General features: G+C 46.3%; 1 protein-coding gene across 3 annotated transcripts in view; it reads left to right on the top strand.

Annotated features, from left to right (window-relative positions):
• Positions 1–12,144, top strand: part of mid2 (midline 2) — a 77,504-nt gene that overhangs the window by 22,429 nt on the left and 42,931 nt on the right. The window contains exon 1 of one of the 3 annotated variants that reach the window (XM_029846853.1): positions 2,148–2,331. The exons of 1 other annotated variant lie outside the window; for it this stretch is intronic. The gene's annotated coding sequence lies outside the window, so the exon portion shown is untranslated. Of the gene's footprint in view, positions 1–2,147; positions 2,332–12,144 lie in introns of those variants that run through there. One more of the 3 variants, XM_029846855.1, reaches the window with a different exon arrangement.

The following is a 12,144-nucleotide window of genomic DNA, read 5'->3' as shown; positions in this document are numbered from 1 at the left end:
AGCCCCAGCACTCAGAGCGGTTGCTCGTATTCATTCGGTGATGATTGAGCACAGAATCCCAAATTATTCCCACAGCTCTTCTCTCAAAATAAAATAGGCCTGGCACAATCCCAGCTCAATAAAAAGTTGGGCGCACTGCTAAACTTACTTAAAATGAGTTACTTTGCTACTTAAAATGAGGGTTGTTTTTTTTTTTAAATCAGACAATACTTCAAAGTAAAACAATGAGTAAATGAAATAACAGACAGGGAATTTAGAACTACATAGATGATGTGATGTTATTTATCTGATAGATTCTGACCTCACGAGCACCCTCCCCCTCCAAAAAAGAACTTCTAAAATTGGCACAGTGTTAAGTACTGGTAGAGATAACAGCTCCCCCGTCCCCCAACATGAAAACAGCTCAGGCAGCAGCAGTAAAAGGCAGCTTGGCTTCCAGGTGAGCGGCGTGCAGCGACAGCTCAAGCGCTGCGTCGCAATCACAAGTGGGCGCTGAATACATGCATGCGGCGAGACGTGTGTCGTGTTAGCGAAGCCGCAAATTAGAGTCGACTTCGTGCACAGTTTGCGAGCTTTCATTTATTGATGAAATGCTACGATTCAGTTTCCTTCAGCAGCGTGTTAGCTTTGGTCTGTGGGTCCACGTGGCAGCAGTGCCGTAGCCGGGCGTCTGCACTGGCGTCTGGTAACTGTGGAAATAATTGTTTGTGCTCTTTCTGACTTTCAAACTCCAAACTCCCCGAGAGGCAGGGATGCTTAAAGAACTTTTAAAGCCCGCGCCAGCAACCCATAATTCTCTTCTCCTGCTGGCCAGTAATCAATAAGACTATCACTGATGTTGTATTCACCACTCTGGAAGGGAAAGTGAACATCATAGCATGTAGCCAAATGCTATTTCACTCTCTGCAGCTTCGTAATAAATCAGTGAAAGCCATTTTACAGTGAATATAGACAAAAATGGAAGAGATTTACTCACTATAATTCACCTGACGGTTAAATATTGTGCATCCAAATCGATAAGACTACATAACTCACGCTGTTGCTGGTTCCACCAAATATGCAAGATGACCTTATTTCTACCATCTCGTCTTGATCGATCCTGCATGTTTGCAGCTCACAGTCCGATTTCAAAAGACCAGAAAATAGCTTTTAGAGCTAAACACACAGAGACAATGAGCTCAGAGAAGCTGTTTGTGGTCTCACACCTGCAGCTCACACCTCACCTGGTAATATTTACCCATAAGCAACAGGCCGAGGGATCTGTGCCTGGTAAAAAAAAAAAGGGAATTTTCACAGCTTTGCAACACAACTGAATCCTGGCAGATTTCTTCCATAAAAGTGTTTTTTAAATCAAAGTTGGTTTATTGGAGAAAAAAAGAGACTCAATAAAATATGGATTCTAGAAAAGAAGCATAACAACAACTTAAAAAGTTTGATATTAAAAGGTGCAAAATTTCGAAAGTTGTGCAGGAAGCTGTAGCTCTGTGGTCCGCTTGGGCTTTACCTTTATAGATTCAACAATAGAATTTAATTTGCAATCATCAAGCAAAAAGAAAAACACATTTTGTCAGAGTAACTCCCTCTTCTCTCATCATTTTGAGCCTGCGTGATGTCTTTTCCCTGCAGACACCCTCATAAGAAAGCTATTCAGAAATATTAAGTCTGTTAATTGACCTTCATTTAGTCGGTTTATTTCTTGGATATTTTCTACCTTTTGGGCACTATTTCACATATTAATGCCAAAGAGCGAAGCAGCACACTGGAGAGGTGACGCATCATTACCAACAGTTGCATCATTATTGTTCAGGACATAAAAATGAAACGAAGCTGCATGTTGACTCCTGCCACCCAGACGTGCTCACACTCCCTCTGTCTCCCAGATGTGAACCCCCATATTTGACCCTACAACCCCCCCCCCCCCACACACGCCATCACCCCTACCCCCAGGCTTAAGTACCATATTTAGCCATAATGTCAGTGTGTCATGTGACGTCAGGTAACCCTGATGAACCTGGTTGGCGCACCAAACTGAACCCGCCGGAGCTCCTGTCGCTTTAGTTTTGTCCGGGGGTGGGAGGAGCCGCTTTCCTGTGTGTGTGCGTGTGTGTGTGCGCGTCTCTCTCTCTCTCTCTCTCCCTCAAACTTGTCTGGTCCTCCCTCCTGACAGCAGCAGCGGCGCAGCGCAGCGTTGCCCCTGCGCCGTGCGGATCGGACTGCGCGCTCTCCCGGCTCGCTTCAGCCACTCCGCCTTTACTCCCGCGCTTCTTTCCAAGTTCATTTCGGCCGACCTTCAAGATGACAGGAAAAAAGAGGGTTCGGCGCGTAAAGCTGGTAGGTGTCTGAGACCCGCTCCGAGGTGTCCGGTCCGTGTGTGCGCGCTTCAGGGTTGACGCGGCGTGAGGCGAAGGAACCCGGGGAGACATTTGGAAAGGGGAACCAGCGTTACAGTCACGGTCCGTGTGTTGCTTAAACTTGGTGGGTTTTGTTCAGACTGCTGTTGTCAGGTCTTAAAAACGGTGTGTGGGTAAAAGAGACACCAACTGATGGGGTGGCGGGGAGAGTTGGCCGCCAATTTGATAGTTGATAATTACATAAATAATTCACCATCATCTCAGTGCAGCAGAATATTTGATCTAGTTTAGTTGTCTCTCCGCTATGAAACGGCTGTGGACCCAGTTCTGTCCCCTCATGCATGTGTTTTTACTAATGATCCAGGGAATCTTTCCTGTTTTCCACCAGGCAAACACGGTAATTCAGCACTTTAAATGTTTTTACGGGTCCTGACCTGGAAATGTGGAGGTTTTCTAAAATCCTCTGCCCTGAACAGTACCAACCCTTCTGTTGTACAGTTTGAACCGTGTAAATCTGTTTTCATCTTTCCGGGTTTGGAAATATGCCTGTTGACGTGTTGAGCAATGCGATTGTATCACTGACGGCTAAAATGTTGAGTCTCATTTAATGGCCGAATTCAAAAATGAGATTTCCCTAAGTGGCAGAGGAATGATGGAATGTGGGTGAGTCGTGAAGAGTCACAGCAAATAATTCAGCCTGCTGGATGCCAAAGACCAAATTCCCGCATCCTGATCCTGCTGAGCTCAGCTGACAGTAGGCAGGAATGTTGCTCGTAGTTGGGCTGCTTTAAATGCCTCTGACACGTTGATCAGCATTAACAGGGAAGGTCACCGCTCCTGTTAGGAGATAAATGTCCTGGTTTAGTAGATCGCTGCCTCGCAGGTGCCTGTGTAGCCATTTTCAAACCAGCAGCAGCTTTGCAAATTCTCAAATCATATTTCCAGTGTGGGTGTGTGTGGATGTGTGTGTGTGTGTGTGTGAAGCAGACACAGAGGGCAGAGTCTCTCTCTTAAGTGCTCTGTGGTTTACCAAGCGGTGGGTTGAGCTTCGTTCCATTGCACAACACGGCTCATCGGACCGATGACTCCAGTTCGCTCTCGTCTACGTTCTTCTTTCAGTCCTGCACTCACGGACAGTGATGCCATGTTCCTGTTAACTGCCTTCACGTCTCGCGGTTCACGTCTCTGTTCCTCATTCAGCTGAGTCCTCCGGTTGCTGTTCTGTCTCGGCCCGTCATTGAGCCGTTCTTTTGGTGTCTTGTGTGGAAAGTTCAAATAAAAGACCCCCAGTGGATGAAGCGAAAGTGGATGTGAGCGTATATGACGCCAGACTGGGTGGGTGTGTGAAGAGAGAGGCATGTAGTTTAAGTTTTAATGCTCTAGATGGAGAATATAGAGGCCCGGCCTGCACGGTTCTTTCCATTTTTAATCATTAGATGTCCACTGATGCACCGGGTGCATCAGCAGGTCCATTTAAACGGCCATAAAATCAAATTTTATCCAATTTCTGGAGTTAAGAGATTACTCGAGTGACCATGTAAAGACTATAATGGGGTATTGGATTAGCCCACCTAGATTTCTCCCCATTGCTTCGGCCTCTCTGCACATTTAGACCCATTAATCCAAGTGATTTTGTTCTTTGACATCTGCGCGTGTGAAAATCAACTCGTCGAAATCGGAAGTGACGTAGTCTGCTTTCAGTAGGCGTCACCAAGTTCAAGAAGACTTGATATTTTAAAAACGGCAGGGATTTGGGTCTCCCATCACTTTCTATATACTCTTAATGAAATCTGAAAAAAGGACCGAAGCATGTAAGCGACTTTTGTTTTGTTTTTCGTCCAGTTTCTGACGGCGTGTTGTGTTGTTAAAGCTGTTAAAATGACGCTGTGTTGGTGAGATTTGACATTTTAGCTGTGTTCACTTCTACTCGACTCATAAATTATATTGTGTTCCTCACCTTCATGAAGTCCACATGAGTCTTTGAAGATATTAAAATAAGGGCGAGTTTTCGGCGGCTTATAGCTTAGCCCAGTTGGCAGACCTGGACTCCGAGAAGGACTTTTTTCTATCCATTTTTCAGAGGTGACATAAGTCCTAATTTAAAGTCCAACCAATTTTTAAGTGGCAGAAAGGGTCTTGAAAGTCTTCCTTGTTTGATCAAAGTTTAAAAACGTCTGTACCGGTTGGTCATGGTGCCAGTAAATGAGTGTCTGTGTTCGTTATTCTTTGGTTTATATAACAGCATTTAAAAAGAGATTCGAAGTTAAAAAAAAAAAAGGGAACGTTTCGGGAGCCCTGAATTATGGATTAAAATTTGTCGTCACGCTTTTCTCAGCTGTACCGGCTCCATTTCCAAAAGGTAATCTTGACCAGGAGGCACAGCGTGGAACAGAACGCACAGTGGTTCTGTTAAGTGGAAAGTGTGGAGGCAGGTGAAACGTTCCAGGATGCAGACACATCCTGTCAAAACCCTCTCTAATATCAGCACCTGGCAGGCTCAGATTTACAGTGGAACTTTAATTTTATGGGCCAGGTTATAATTAGTGCCATGGAGGTGACATTGGGAATGAAAAGCATTATTGTGGGATGTGATTAGAGGGACTCCTGCAATTCAAGAACAGAGGAGACGGCGTCTTTGATGGCATGTGGGAGTCCAGGCGGACCCAGCGCGGACGTCGGTCCAATTAGGGCTCACCTGACAGGAAAATGCTTCTTTGTAGCTGAGGATGATGGTGTAGGTAGAATGGAAAAACAAGAAGGTCCCCAGCGATGATTTGTAGTTCAACAAATTGGGTTCAAGTGTTGGAAACTAGTGAAGGAAAACACACAAAGAAGAGAGTGTTTTCCTACATGATCTGCTGGTCACCTTCTTGTTTGATGTTAATGAGTGTCAAGCACACACACTCGTGTGTGTCTGCAATGGATGAAATATCACACACATCAATAGAACAGATGTATCTGTTACTCCGGAACAAAGACCTGGAATCATCCGTTTACAAGGACAACATTAGCAAGATAAAGAAGCAGCCGATGCTAACGGCGGTTGACAGCCGGCTGCTTGTATACATGTTTCCCATGATCTCACCTACTGGCACCAGTGGTTTGGGACCAGGCCCAGTTGAGCTGTCACACTGCCCACCCCAGGAGCTGCAGAGCTGGCCTGAACTCCCCTCACGCCCTCTCTCTCTGGGAGGAGCAGCAGGGGGCCGTGTAGGAAGGGAACCCCTGCTGGCGTGGCTCCGGGGTGTTGGGTTCACCCCAGACGGTTTGGAACAACTAACCATAAAAGCCGCTTATGACAGTAAAATAAAGTAGCCGTTTGATTGAAAAAAGCCCATTTTCGTGTTTCTACTGCAGGAACTCGTTACTAAGATGTTCTATTTTATCGGTGCCGCGAGGCCCGCTTTATCAGGCTGGGAGGCAGTCGTGCTGAAAACAAGTCGGGATTGAACACTGGAGGAGGGAGGCAGAGCTGATAAAATAAGGAGAGGGCCGATAGCGAGGGTAGGTGTAAACCGAAGGAGGCTTGAAAGGCGATGTTTGAGCTTCAAAGGTGTTCTGAGGAGAGCTAATAGCCACGCGGAGCAGAGGGCAAAGACAAAATGTCGCCGGGACGGAGGAAAAAGAAATAAAACCTGGCCGATACCTCAGTTTACTCATGTGCGCGCACACATTTATCATGAACCCCTCACCCACCCACCAGGCTTTCTGAAGTGATACTCACCCGTAAAAGCATCTGCTCCTCTGATGTTGGGCTCCAAGAAACGCCGTTGTGCTGCGTAGGATGCTCTGCTGAACATCCAGCAGGTGGGAGAATGTGTGTGTGTGTGTGTGACTGGTAAATTTCATCCAACCTGACAGGATTATGACTAAGAACCTTTTTGGTACCTGGTCCTCCGGGCTGTTCACTATTGATATATCAGTGGGCATTGTTAACCTCTGCAATTATTCTCCTCTCTGGGCCTTCGGGGAGCGGCTATTTTTAAAATGTCGGCCGTGCCGGCCAGCTATTGTTGCAGTAACAACCTATTGATTTGTGTTGGCTTCGGTTGCAGGGTTTAAGGTGTAAATACAGGCTCTTGTTTCCTCAATTTGAAAGCTTGTGATTTACAGTGTGCGAGGCCGAAAGCACCGATTCCCTCACCGCAGATGTGACATGTAGATTTGATTGATGTATTGAGGGCTGTGATGGATACACATGGGTTTTAGTTCATATTTGGTGTCCAGATATCAAATCATCTTTGACAAATGTTTGCTGCTTTGGTGAAAATCCCCCCGCCGAGCGTGCAAGTGGCTTTCGAGGGGCACTGTGTTGCTGTCTGTCTTGGCTGAGTTTGGGTCCTTGTTGGGGCACCGGTCCTCTCCAGTGACAGGAGCCGTGTGCGCCCTGCGCACGAGTTAATCGCATTAAAGAATATTAATGAAATGATCATGCAAATTAATTAATCTGGATTTATGCTCTAATTTTTACAGTCCCAATTATTGTTATTTTATTATATTAGAAGCGCAGAATTTGTTCTTTAGTCAGGTTCCACTGAGGTTAATTAGGCTGTAATTGATGGTTTATAATATCATGTCTTTTCATCAGTGCATAAAGCTGAAGTTACCTTCTTTACGTTGACGTGCACATTTTAGTAGTTAGTATTGGGCCATTTCCTGGTGACCTACGACCTCACACATCACCCGATAGTCACTAGCGAGCTAGCAAGTTAGCAACCCAGAGCTAAATGACGTCACCGTGGACCCCGTTGTGAATTTGAACGTAGCCCTGTAGAGTTGTTGGAGAGGTTTGAAGCAGTATCACTCTGTTCCTCTAATATTCACCTGAAACTGCAGCTCTGTAAGGGCTGACCAGAGCTCCGAGATTAGAACCCAGGAACATGTGACGATGGAGAGGAGGCCATGAAAAGGTCGGTGCTGCTGACGGTTGAATCTGAGCCAGTGACACAGCAGCTCGGAGAAACAATGGATCAGGTTCCCCCCCGGAAGGAAATGCCGAACATTACTGCGCTGTATAAATAGAAGACCCTGACTCTGTGGGAGTGAGAGGATGAGATAGAGGACAGGAACCCCCTCCCTGGGGTCACACCGGCTGACATGGTTTCCCACCTCTCTCCACTTGATCGCCCTTTTTTGTTTCTTACTCCAGCTGTGATCTATTTTTGATCTATTTTCTTCACATCTCTTAGTTTGTCTGTTTTCTACACCACCGACCTCGACGAATAAAAAGGCGACCACCTCCTGCTTTGCTAATCACAGCAGCTGAGAAGCTAATTGGCCCTCTTAGATGTATTGTTTGGTGGCAAGTGTAGATGTATTTATGCATAGTAAATCCCATATTTGGAGGAGGGAAGCTTGGTTTAATGTTGCTTTTTCGGTCCAGCTGCCCTCGTTTATCCTGCCTGTTCGGTTTAATTCAGCAACTTTCGCACATCCAGTCATACACGGCGCCACAACACGCAGTGAGCCTTTGTCTGCTGAGGACGGGCGGCATCCGAACAGAACATCTGCGCTGGGTTTCAGGATTGTCCGTTCCATTTCGGCATTTCACGGCTATCAGCCTTTCCATGCAACGCCAGAGAAAAGGGGGGGAAACAGAAAGAAGCTCCTTTTCTCTGACTATCATTTATATCAGACATATGCAAAAATAATAAATGTGTTTTTCTCGGGGGGGGTGGGGGGGGGGACTGAACCTCAGCTGCCAGCCAGTTTAAGAAACAGCATGCGCACAACGTCGTGCAGCATCTGTAGCATCACAGCAGCTCGCCTCGGACCTTCTGCTAGTGCAGTTTGAAGTTCGAATGCTAAATCGGCTCTTATCTCGCGGATCAGCTGTTCCGCTCATTTGGAGCAGAACCTCCCTGGAGTCGAAGCTGTCAACTCCAGTTTGTGCCGGAAAAACTTTGAAGGAATCGGTCGTCAATCATCATCGAGGCGGTTATTGTTTCCCTGATGCTGTAGGTGCGCGCAGGCCAAGAATCCAATTTCTTACCGAGAGGAACCTCTTTAGGAGGCTGAAAAAGCTGTTTATGTGACACGTAGATTGAAATTCCAAATTTGCATATATATGGAAAATAGCTGTAAAAAGTGAGTCAGGAACTCAATGCCTTCAATACAGTACACACACACACACACACACAGCATCACATGGAAATAGTCAAAATAAGGAATCGGTGAATCTGGGTTTGTTGTCACTTAAAATAAGTTTATTTTTTGCGAGGCGCTTACGTGGTTTGCTCCAGAAAAGTCAATGGCTTCAGCTAAGGAAAAACCTTTTTGGATAGATGTACAGGAGGTGTGTGCTAATGTGATTACAGCCAGACCTGTCGGGGCTGGAAGAGCCAAAAAAGTGACTGAACGTGGCCCTCATTAGTCAACCTGAGCCTCCTGCCCCGACTCGCACGGTTCAAAAACCAGCGTGTGAAAAGGAAAATGGCCGTTTGTTTGTTCCAGTTCTTTCAATACCGCCAGTCACACCACGTCCCTGACACCAGTCTGTCCCCATCCACGTCCTCGGCCCCGTCTAAATATCTAATAAGCTGTTCTGTCTGCCTCTGATCCTCAGTTTGTTCTCACCTGAGCAAATGCACAGAAATAATGGAAGCGTGGCGCAGCAGAGGCACGGCTGTGCGGGGGTCTGATAAGGCTCGCAGGTCCTTGGAGAGCCGACAGGAGGACGTCTGACGGTATTAACATGGTTGTGCTGGCAGGCGCCCAGCTCCGAGTGAAGGACAGAGGGGAAGAGTCGCTGTCACGACCCTGAGAAAATCTCATTTCAAGTCGCCTTCGTGTGCAAATCTGCTAAACTAATTAGGAGAAAGTCTCGCTTTTCTTGGCAGGGATTGATTGTTTATTTTACTTGCAGCTTCTTACATCAGCGAACATCGTTTGTACGACACGAGCCTCATCGCTGAGGACAAGCTGTGAATGGAACCTGAGGGACCAATAAGGAAGAGGCCCCTGAAAAACACCATGAAAGTGTGTGTAGAGTTCTTGTGTGATAAAGGAACTAAATGGCGCTTCGACATCCACGCCAAATTTGATTGATTTTATTTTCTTATGTTTTTGCTCAAATCCCTCAGTAGGTTGACTTATTTAGACTAACCCGAAGCCAAACCCTTCTTTATCTAATTTTATCCCAGGGTTTAATCAAATGAACTGCTCTTTAAAAAACTCTGTTGTGGTCTAATATATCAACCTCCTACTTTACCAAGTAATTTATTTATTTGAAAGGAACTGTTTGATTACTCCTGATACTCTGCCTGCCCAGGCCTGGTCTGGTCTTGAACCCAGATCCTTAGAGACTGCAGCCTTCCCACTCACCCACTCCTGCAGGTGACCCTAACTAACCCCTGACCCTCACCAACCCCTGACCCTCACCAAACCCTGAACCTAACTAACCCCTGACCCTCCCCAACCCCTGACCCTAACTAACCCCTGACCCTCACCAACCCCTGACCCTCACCAAACCCTGAACCTAACTAACCCCTGACCCTCCCCAACCCCTGACCCTAACTAACCCCTGACCGTAACTAACCCCTGACCCTCACCAACCCTGACCCTCACCAACCCTGACCCTAACTAACCCCTGACCCTCACCAACCCTGACCCTCACCAACCCCTGACCCTCACCAACCCTGACCCTAACTAACCCCTGACCCTCACCAACCCTGACCCTCACCAACCCTGACCCTAACCAACCCCTGACCCTCACCAACCCTGACCCTAACTAACCCCTGACCCTAACCAACCCCTGACCCTCACCAACCCTGACCCTAACTAACCCCTGACCCTCACCAACCCTGACCCTCACCAACCTTGACCCTAACTAACCCCTGACAACTAACCAACCCCTGACTCTAAACACCCAACCTTATACTTTGGCGTTGTTTTAATGCAGAAAATATTCTTCAACCTTTGACTTGAACATAGCTGATTGATTGATCTCTAATATTTATAATTATAATATCTAATTTAATATTATAATAAGACCACAGATTGTCAGACTCAACACAGTTCTGTCATTTCTGACCTTCTCATTTACCACTGGGATCATTCTGGATCCTCCACTGCTGTTGTGGGGGGGGGGGGCAGGATGACCTTGGAGGGCGTCAGATCCAAATGCAGATAAAACCTGACAGTTGCGTCCCTCAGAAGGACAATCAGCTGATCGTAGAGATTGTTCAGCTGTTTCTAAACGAGCAGCGAGCTGAGGGTTAACTCTGAGCCGGCCTGCACTGGCTCTGGGATGGAAACACCGGCTTGGCTGCATTACTGTTTACATTCTATGAATAGAGATTACATGTTTAGTGAAACCAGTCCACACTAACGGCTGCCGGACGGAGGGAGAGAGTTAGGAGGGAGGAAAGGAGCACGGAAAGGAAGAATGGCTGAGCAAGAGAAGACAAAGGGTGTCTCAAGGAAACTGGAGTTTTAATGAATCCAAAGATGGATGAGGTTGGGATCAGAAACTGCATCCATTCATGCTCCTTTTAGGTTTTGACCTCCATAAAATAACCTTTGAAGCCAAAAACCCGGCAGATTCTGGTTCTGGCATTTAGACGTGCGTCTGAATGCACGTCTGAGGGTATTTTATCCCCATTTGTCGCAGGAAAAAAACAGCTGTTCAAGCTGATTCATCCACAAAAGTGTCCCGAATCTTTTTAAACAATGTTCCGCTTCTCTCCGGGTTGAAACGCTCGGCTGCGGTTGTTGGGCTGAGAAGCGCGTTCTGAAATGATGTTTGTTAATCCAGCTCAGGAAAGCGTCCACACAGCAGCGCTCTTGTATGGTGTTTACATGAGTCATTTTAATGTGTGCACCATTCATCGGAATCCACCGTTCCCCCCCGAAAAGTGTTAAATGCTTGTTTCTTTCCAGCACAGACCTGCTATTCTCACCTCGTATACATGTTTTTCCATCAGCTATGCTAATTGCTTACCTCATTATGTGCTGAATGGCAACTCCTTGTGGAAATAAATTGCAGGACAAAGCACAAAAACTGGCAAATATTTATGCCAAGTGGAAGGTTTTGTTTTGTTTATTCATACTTTTTACTTTGGCGCATGTTGCTTGTCTGGGAAAGTGAACTTTATTTTAAAAAAAGAGCCTCTTTTATATGATTCCATGTGGTCTTTTATACTGTAATAAACATCTGTTTGAGAGTTCTTTTAAAAGTAGCGTTTTCTGCACGCATGCCTCATCTGCTCAGTTTACCTTAGCTTAGCTTAGCGTTGTTTATATTCAGATAAAGGCTGGAAAAACAGGAAAGTAATCAAATCAACACAAGATTTCCCCCCTGGAACACCCCGTTGTTCAGTAATTAACCTGCTGATTTGCTCAGTTTTGCTTAAGGGGCAGTGTTGTCATTTCTTTCGGTCATCAAAACCCCAAAGTCGTATTTGGTTTGCTGTGCATAGTCTCGGTGTTCCCACATTCTGCATATCAGCACTGATTTGAATTCCTACCACCTGCAATCCGCACACCGTTTCTACACTCAACTACGCATCATTTGGAGACGTTCTTTTTTTTTAAATGAGGAATTTAAATCCCGATTACCACAAAGTGGCTGACGGCCTGCTGCAGTTGTCGCCTCCCTGCTCTCTGGCGCCTTTAAAGCTTATCTTTGTGATGTTCTGCTCCTCTCCCTTCGCCGTGATAAGCCTGTGATTGACAGCTTCCACCGAGAGGGACGAGATGGGGGAGATCTGCCGTCAATATGACAATAAAATCTGGCGATCCGCTCCAGCTCCTTATAGTCGTCACATTGCTCCAGTTGCCACTATTGGCTGAA

Source organism: Takifugu rubripes, chromosome 14 (assembly GCF_901000725.2).
Source record: "Takifugu rubripes chromosome 14, fTakRub1.2, whole genome shotgun sequence".
Classification (NCBI taxonomy): domain Eukaryota; kingdom Metazoa; phylum Chordata; class Actinopteri; order Tetraodontiformes; family Tetraodontidae; genus Takifugu; species Takifugu rubripes.
The sequence above is the reverse complement of the archived record's forward strand: the minus strand, read 5'-3'. Positions and strand labels throughout refer to the sequence as shown.